This window comes from Trachinotus anak, unplaced genomic scaffold (genome assembly GCF_046630095.1).
Source record: "Trachinotus anak isolate AG129_WGS33_773 ecotype Australia unplaced genomic scaffold, CSIRO_AGI_Tana_v1 ptg000015l, whole genome shotgun sequence".
In the NCBI taxonomy this organism is placed as follows: Eukaryota; Metazoa; Chordata; class Actinopteri; order Carangiformes; family Carangidae; genus Trachinotus; species Trachinotus anak.
Genome location: NW_027273866.1, coordinates 12,543,592 through 12,552,273, shown reverse-complemented (window position 1 = coordinate 12,552,273; position 8,682 = coordinate 12,543,592). Strand labels below are relative to the sequence as shown.

General features: G+C 38.2%; 1 long non-coding RNA gene, 7 other non-coding genes and 1 pseudogene across 9 annotated transcripts in view; 6 read left to right on the top strand and 3 right to left on the bottom strand.

The window, feature by feature from the left end:
- LOC139632618 (uncharacterized) overlaps nucleotides 1-8,682 on the top strand; it is a 35,574-nt gene that overhangs the window by 13,756 nt on the left and 13,136 nt on the right. The window lies entirely within an intron of this gene.
- Nucleotides 241-447, top strand: LOC139633463 (small nucleolar RNA U3). The gene has a single exon (XR_011693746.1). It is a non-coding gene; the product is annotated as a small nucleolar RNA U3 (small nucleolar RNA).
- Nucleotides 1,218-1,424, top strand: LOC139633466 (small nucleolar RNA U3). Its single transcript, XR_011693749.1, has one exon. It is a non-coding gene; the product is annotated as a small nucleolar RNA U3 (small nucleolar RNA).
- LOC139633462 (small nucleolar RNA U3) lies at nucleotides 2,194-2,400 on the top strand. Its single transcript, XR_011693745.1, has one exon. It is a non-coding gene; the product is annotated as a small nucleolar RNA U3 (small nucleolar RNA).
- On the top strand, nucleotides 2,796-3,002 carry LOC139633485 (small nucleolar RNA U3). The gene has a single exon (XR_011693767.1). It is a non-coding gene; the product is annotated as a small nucleolar RNA U3 (small nucleolar RNA).
- LOC139633471 (small nucleolar RNA U3) lies at nucleotides 4,275-4,483 on the bottom strand. The gene has a single exon (XR_011693753.1). It is a non-coding gene; the product is annotated as a small nucleolar RNA U3 (small nucleolar RNA).
- LOC139633461 (small nucleolar RNA U3) lies at nucleotides 5,039-5,240 on the bottom strand (annotated as a pseudogene).
- Nucleotides 5,811-6,017, bottom strand: LOC139633486 (small nucleolar RNA U3). The gene has a single exon (XR_011693768.1). It is a non-coding gene; the product is annotated as a small nucleolar RNA U3 (small nucleolar RNA).
- LOC139633470 (small nucleolar RNA U3) lies at nucleotides 7,400-7,606 on the top strand. The gene has a single exon (XR_011693752.1). It is a non-coding gene; the product is annotated as a small nucleolar RNA U3 (small nucleolar RNA).

The window sequence follows — 8,682 nt, the reverse complement described above, 5'->3', positions numbered from 1 at the left end:
CAAGACAAAGCTGAGCTCAAACTGTTTTTGAAAAAAATAAAACTTCTTCCAAGTTGCAGTTCCTTTTTTACAAACATCTTAATGAATAGGATTGTCTCTTTCAAAAACCTTTCTGTTGATGTAACCTCCTCTTTTCAGCCTCTGTCTTTGAGTCTGTGTCTTTCTGAGCCACCTGAGTCCACCATGACACAAAGTCCTCGTCTGTAGATACAAGACCCTGAGGAACATCCAGAACAAACCAAGACTATACTTTCAGGGATCATTTCGTTAGTCGTTGACTTGAGAAATGTGTTTCTAAAGAGTTTGGTCTCGCTGCCCACGATGAAGAGTGAAGATGTTTCTTTCGGAGCAGGAAACTGGTGGGAAGACTTTGTTTCTTCTCTACTGTTGAAGACTGTTCAGTGTTTCTGAGAGAGGCACTGATGGAGGAAACATGGTCTGAGTGGACACTGTGTAGTTGTCTAAAAAAAAAAAAAGTCTAACCTTTTAAAGCCTCTCGAAATATAGATATTAGAATATTTGGTTGGTCTAAGTAAAGAATTGGTGTTCTAATAACTTCAACCAAAATGAAGGAGCCCAAATGACCAGCTGATCTTTTTTCTTTCTTAAATTACTCCCAGAATTGTTTCAACTTTAGATCATATATATATAAAATTTGCTTTTAGGTCAAATTTGTTTCTTGTTTTGCATCTTTTTGTCTTTGACATATTTTACAACTGTTTTCTGTTTCCATCATCAGTGCTGCATGTGTCCAGTTTATCAGCTGATATCGCTCCAGCCAACATTTCTCTAGAGGAGAATGTTTATTATTGACTCAACAAAAGCTCCGTGAATTTATCTGAGAGGGGGCAGATGTAGAGGCAGACACACGGGGACAGCAAAACGAAACTAAACATTGGTCGGTTTCTAAAGTCTGAGGACCATGAAAGTTTTAAGTTCAGAAAAGTTCAGCTCAAAGATTTTCTGATGATGAAGCTCAAGACAAAGCTGAGCTCAAACTGTTTTTGAAAAAAATAAAACTTCTTCCAAGTTGCAGTTCCTTTTTTACAAACATCTTAATGAATAGGATTGTCTCTTTCAAAAACCTTTCTGTTGATGTAACCTCCTCTTTTCAGCCTCTGTCTTTGAGTCTGTGTCTTTCTGAGCCACCTGAGTCCACCATGACACAAAGTCCTCGTCTGTAGATACAAGACCCTGAGGAACATCCAGAACAAACCAAGACTGTACTTTCAGGGATCATTTCTTTAGTCGTTGACTTGAGAAATGTGGTTCTAAAGAGTTTCGTCTCGCTGCCCATGATGAAGAGTGAAGATGTTTCTTTCGGAGCAGAAAACTGGTGGGAAGACTTTGTTTCTTCTCTACTGTTGAAGACTGTTCAGTGTTTCTGAGAGAGGCACTGATGGAGGAAACATGGTCTGAGTGGACACTGTGTAGTTGTCTAAAAAAAAAAAAGTCTAACCTTTTAAAGCCTTTCGAAATATAGATATTAGAATATTTGGTTGGTCTAAGTAAAGAATTGGTGTTCTAATAACTTCAACCAAAATGAAGGAGCCCAAATGACCAGCTGATCTTTTTTCTTTCTTAAATTACTCCCAGAATTGTTTCAACTTTAGATCATATATATATAAAATTTGCTTTTAGGTCAAATTTGTTTCTTGTTTTGCATCTTTTTGTCTTTGACATATTTTACAACTGTTTTCTGTTTCCATCATCAGTGCTGCATGTGTCCAGTTTATCAGCTGATATCGCTCCAGCCAACATTTCTCTAGAGGAGAATGTTTATTATTGACTCAACAAAAGCTCCGTGAATTTATCTGAGAGGGGGCAGATGTAGAGGCAGACACACGGGGACAGCAAAACGAAACCAAACATTGGTCGGTTTCTAAAGTCTGAGGACCATGAAAGTTTTAAGTTCAGAAAAGTTCAGCTCAAAGATTTTCTGATGATGAAGCTCAAGACAAAGCTGAGCTCAAACTGTTTTTGAAAAAAATAAAACTTCTTCCAAGTTGCAGTTCCTTTTTTACAAACATCTTAATGAATAGGATTGTCTCTTTCAAAAACCTTTCTGTTGATGTAACCTCCTCTTTTCAGCCTCTGTCTTTGAGTCTGTGTCTTTCTGAGCCACCTGAGTCCACCATGACACAAAGTCCTCGTCTGTAGATACAAGACCCTGAGGAACATCCAGAATAAACCAAGACTATACTTTCAGGGATCATTTCTTTAGTCGTTGACTTGAGAAATGTGGTTCTAAAGAGTTTCGTCTCGCTGCCCACGATGAAGAGTGAAGATGTTTCCTTCTGAGCAAGAAACGGGTGGGAAGACTTTGTTTCTTCTCCACTGTTGAAGATGGTTCAGTGTTTCTGACAGAGACTGTGATGGAGGAAACATGGTCTGAGTGGACAGCTTTAGTATATAGTGAAACCAAAGAACATTGTTAATTTAAATTAAAACTGGAAAGAAAAGTCTCTGGTTTCAGTCTTGTAAACATTCTTTTGCTCAAACTGCAAAGTGAAGATAGTCCCCAAATAATGGACCTGAGTTAAGGAAACCAGTGGAGATGCTCACCTGAAAATGGTATTTTCTGTTTTTGAATTTTAATCTGAAAATGCTTTACTATTAGTTCATATCATTATTGTTTTGTTTAGTGAAGTTTTTCTCTCCAACTGTTCAGAAAATGAAGCTCAAGACAAAGCTGTGATTAAAAGAAGGTGTGACTTTCTGAGCCACATGAGTCCACCATGAGACAAAGTCCTCGTCTGTAGATACAAGACCCTGAGAAACATCCAGAACAAACCAAGACTATACTTTCAGGGATCATTTCTTTAGTTGGTGACTTGAGAATTGTGTTTCTAAAGAGTTTGGTCTCGCTGCCCACGATGAAGAGTGAAGATGTTTCCTTCAGAGCAGGAAACTGGTGAGAAGACTTTGTTTCTTCTCTACTGTTGAAGACTGTTCAGTGTTTCTGAGAGAGACTCTGATGGAGGAAACATTGTCTGAGTGGAGGCTTTCTGCCCTAAATTTAAAAAACTCAGTTGGAGTAGTGACTGTTTTGACTTGCAACAAAATAAAATCAGGAGAGTAAAAGTTCTGAACGAAACCATCAGTTATAGTTAAATGTAGTTAATCTGTAGAGACCTTCAGTCACGTTTGTAATGTCTGTAAATGGTTTCTCAGATCTAGATGGAGGGTCATTTGTATTTACTCATTGGCATATTTTCTGTTGTTAATCATAAAGCAACACAAAAGGCGTTTACATGATTCATACTGAAATACTGTGTCAAATCGTCATCTGTGTCACTGACACCAGCTTCCAGTCTTGTGTTTGGCTTTCCTTCATTTTCAGCCACTGACCTGGGCCCAGTTCTTCAAATGCGATTTAACCGATTCAGGCTAAAACGCTGTTATTAGGCTAAAATAATTCTATAAGAAAATTCTGGAGGTGATCATTTCTGATTATTTAAAAATAATAATAAGTACAGCCTACACAGCCTGGGGATACAGGGAATGTTATATCGATACTAAAACCCAAAACGTTTGTGATAATTGTAGCCACATTCTTCCAAAAAAACTGAATAGAGGGACAAGACCAAAAGATATGGGCATGATCAACCATGAATTCTCCACATTATCTCCAGGAGCCAAACTGGCTTCCAGTTTGTTAAACTTTTTGTTTAGGGGTAATAAAAAAAAAAAACAAATCAAGCTTTTCCAGCAGAAGTCTCCAAGGCCAAGGAGTTGGTTGTGGATGACTGTATTGTCCAGACTCCCAGCCACGTGTCCTCAGTTATTTCAATGTCCAGTTCTTTTTCCCATTGTTGTTTCACATAATCTTTGGAGCCACTTGCTTATTAGTCCTTTATCACTTCTAGAGTTATAAGCATCAACAAATAATTGAATAACAATTGGTAACTCTTTTGGATTATGGCCTTTAACCTTTTTTTGAAAATAATCACAAAGTTGTAGGTACCTGAAAAGGTCCTGCTTGCTTAACCCATAGGTTTGAAATAGATGATCAAACCTATAAAGTTCCCAATTTTAAACTATCTTGCATAAACTATTGATGCCGAAATAAGCCCATTGTCTATATCTATGATCTTACAACGCCAGCATGTAAGCAAGCAGTTAAATGGGGCTGCTTCTTTTTGACTGAAGGTAGTACATGCTGTGATTCTAAACATACTAACCAAATAAGATTAATCTGCATCCGTCTAAAGAAGCGTCAACATGATAGATTTTCAACAGACTTGTTTGTTTTTTTTTAAAACTACATAGTAACTACTCAGACCATGTTTCCTCCATCAGAGTCTCTCTCAGAAACACTGAACAGTCTTCAACAATGGAGAAGAAACAAAGTCTTCCCACCAGTTTCCTGCTCAGGAGGAAACATCTTCACTCTTCATCATGGGCAGCGAGACCAAACTCTTTAGAAGCACATTTCTCAAGTCAACAACTAAAGAAATGATCCCTGAAAGAGTCACACCTCCTTTTAATCACAGCTTTGTCTTGAGCTTCATCATCAGAAAATCTTTGATCTGAACTTTTCTGAACTTAAAACTTTCATGGTCCTCAGACTTTAGAAACCGACCAACGTTTAGTTTCGTTTTGCTGTCCCCGTGTCTCTGTCTCTACATCTGCCCCCTCTCAGATAAATTCACGGAGCTTTTGTTGAGTCAATAATAAACATTCTCCTCTAGAGAAATGTTGGCTGGAGCGATATCAGCTGATAAACTGGACACATGCAGCACTGATGATGGAAACAGAAAACAGTTGTAAAATATGTCAAAGACAAAAAGATGCAAAACAAGAAACAAATTTGACCTAAAAACTAATTATATATATATATGATCTAAAGTTGAAACAATTCTGGGAGTAATTTAAGAAAGAAAAAAGATCAGCTGGTCATTTGGGCTCCTTCATTTTGGTTGAAGTTATTAAAACACCAATTCTTTATGTAGACCAACCAAATATTCTAATATTTATATATATTTGGAGAAGCTTTAAAAGGTTAGACTTTTTTTTTTTAGACAACTACACAGTTTCCACTCAGACCATGTTCCTTCCATCAGTGCCTCTCTCAGAAACACTGAACAGTCTTCAACAGCAGAGAAGAAACAAAGTCTTTCCACCAGTTTCCTGCTCTGAAAGAAACATCTTCACTCTTCATCGTGGGCAGCGAGACCAAACTCTTACACATTTCTCAAGTCAACAACTAAAGAAATGATCCCTGAAAGTATAGTCTTGGTTTGGTCTGGATGTTCCTCAGGGTCTTGTATCTATAGACGAGGACTTCGTCTCATGGTGAGCTCATGTGGATCAGAAAGTCACACCTTCTTTTAATCACAGCTTTGTCTTGAGCTTCATCATCAGAAAATCTTTGAGCTGAACTTTTTTGAACTTAAAACTTTCATGGTCCTCAGACTTTAGAAACCGACCAATGTTTAGTTTCGTTTTGCTGTCCCCGTGTCTCTGCCTCTACATCTGCCCCCTCTCAGACAAATTCACGGAGCTTTTGTTGAGTCAATAATAAACATTCTCCTCTAGAGAAATGTTGGCTGGAGCGATATCAGCTGATAAACTGGACACATGCAGCACTGATGATTCACTCAAAAGTTGAAACAATTCTGGAGCTACTTTAAGAAAGAAAAAAGATCAGCAGGTCATTTTGGCTCCTTTGCTTTGGTTGAAGTTGTTAGAACGCCAATTCTGAAAGTAGACCAACCAAATAATTTTATATCTATGTATGTCCGAAAAAGCTTTAAGAGATTAGATAGAACACAGACTTTTTTATTTTTTTAGACAATTGCACAGGAACCACTCAGACCATGTTTCCTCCATCAGTGCCTCTCGCAGAAACACTGAACAGTCTTCAACAGTGGAGAAGAAACAAAGTCTTTCCACCAGTTTCCTGCTCAGGAGAAAACATCTTCACTCTTCATCGTGGGCAGCGAGACCAAACTCTTTAGAAACACATTTCTCAAGTTAAGAACTAAAGAAATGATCCCTGAAAGTATAGTCTTGGTTTGTCCTGGATGTTTCTCAGGGTCTTGTATCTACAGACGAGAACTTTGTCTCATGGTGGACTCATGTGACTCAGAAAGTCACACCTCCTACAATCACATCAAAACTGAACTGAACTGAACTTTCCTGCAGTAATATTGGACACATCTGCAACCAACTGCAGCCAATCATAAACACCTAATTCCCTATAAATCCTCTCGTGCATGTTCCCAATCATTGCGCCTGTGGTGGTTGTGGTGCTGATAATTCCTGCTTCACATGACATCTTCTTTCTTTCATGTTGATGTAAGTTAGTTTGCTTCTGATACTTTCACTTTTCAGATATGAGTCTAAAGAGCTTTATCTCTAGTAAGCTTTCCTTCTTCCTTTATCTTCACTTCACAAAAACAATGTGTGGTTTTCATCCACTGCTGATAAATGTAAATTAGGAGTCAGTTCATCAAGATAAAAGAGAAACAATGGCAGGTTACAGCTTCCTCAATGCTCCACACAGTCCTCTCCACAGGGTAGAAACATGTGGGAAGCTACGAGGAGCAGCAGAAACCTCCCACACTGGGTCACTGGTTCTTCTCCACTGTTGAAGACTGTTCAGTGTTTCTGACACTGATGGAGGGAACATGGTCTGAGTGGAGACTGTTTGGTTGTTAAAAAACAAAAATATGAAGTCTTTCTATTAAAACGTCTGCGTAGCTTTGTAGACCTGAAACTCTATGTTGTGTTAAGATGAAGGTCAAAGATTTTCTGCTGAAACAGGTTTGACAAAGCAGGAGACATCATCTAGGGTCAAGAATATGTAACTTTTCATTCTAACCAAAAAGTTTTTTTTAAATTTAATTGTTGTAGATTTATGCCAAAGCAAAATCGGGGCCTGAGCTGCACAAACACAGTCTCAAGTTCACATCTTGACTTAGTGCAAGAAGGATCATTTGGTGTCACTAAAGAGCTGGTGAAAAGTGCATTATCAATTTGCACATAAATAAACTGCAGATGGGGAAAAAAAAGGTAAAAATTTTGCAAAAGAAAAAAAATGAAGAATTGATAAAAACAAACTTTAAATGTTAAAAAGAATTGAGTTAATGATGACAAACATGAAGCTTCACTGAAGAGGTGAAACAGCAACAGTGAACACATCAGATCTGTGTGCAGTGATGACAACATACATATAACAAACAGAAATATTTTATCTCTGCCACATCTTCCACATGGTGTTTAACTCTCTTTCCTGTTAACCAAATCGTGGCTCATAGACTGTGTTAACATCGTTGTCGGCTTTGCTCACTACAAAATAAGAGGCTTGTCAGTGACTATGCTGTGATTGTCCACCAGGAGTAAAAGTTCTCATCTGTAGATACAAGACCCTGAGAAACATCCAGAATAAACCAAGAATGTACTTTCAGGGATCATTTCTTTAGTCGTTGAGTTGAGAAATGTGTTTCGAAAGAGTTTAGTCTCGCTGCCCACGATGAAGAGTGAGGATGTTTCTTTCAGAGCAGGAAACTGGTGGGAAGACTTTGTTTCTTCTCCACTGTCGAAGACTGTTCAGTGTGTCTGAGAGAGACTCTGATGGAGGAAACATGGTCTGAGTGGAAACTGTTTAGTTGTACAAAAAGTGATCAAACTTGTCTAAGGTTTAATCTGTTGAAGCTTCTTTAGAAGTACGTGGAATATCGTGTTATTCGGTTGGTGTATGTTTAATACTTTCAGTCAAAATTATGTAATTATTTTTTTAAAATAATAAGAAATGATCATCTTCAGTATTTTCCTTCTTCTTCTTTCTATTTAAATCTTTCCAGGACTTAGTGACTGATATCTGAAGATACACACTTTTGCAATGTGAACCTACATTGCCCAAACTTATTGTAACACTGTTTGATTCATATTTGTGATCATGTTTTTTCCCAACACAGTTTTATCTCAGCTTTTGTGAGTCACAGTAGTTTAAGCATTCAGGTCCAGATTTTCTTTCGGGTCACTGGGGAAATAAACTCCTTGGGGGAGTAAGTTCAGAGGATTTAATGAAGAGGATTGTGAAACATTATTCACCTTTCTCTTTGCCAAAAATGAAATCATCCACTGACCAAAGCTGTGATTATTGCTGCTTTACTGTAAGGCTCACTCTGCTCCTCTCCATTGTTACACAACCTCTGGACTGACACATTCTCAACAATGTCAAAGTCATAAATACAGTATGTGATAAATACCTGCTCTTACCACAGCACGTTTTGCATCTCTCTCTCTTCTCTCCCCTCTCCTCCCCCTCCCCCTCTTTCTATCTTCTCCTAAACCCAACCGGTCGGGGCAGACGGCCGCCCACCCTGAGCCCGGTTCTGTTGGAGGTTTATTCCTGTTAAAAGGGAGTTTTTCCTCCCCCCTGTCGCCAAGCGCTTGCTCGTTGTGGGAACTGTTGGGTTTTTTTCTGTAACAAAGTAAGGTCTTGACCTTACCCTGTAAAGTGCCTTGAGATAATGTATATTATGATTTGGCGCTATACAAATAAAATTGAATTGAAATTGAATTGAATTGAATCTTCTCCCCACTCATTTCGAACTATTCCAACTTTTCATAATTTGTGCCTTTTTTCAGAAGATTATTTACTAACTTACTGTTGAAGTCTCCCTGTGGATTAAAGATTCAATGTTATCTCTGAGTGTATCCAGTAGGAGC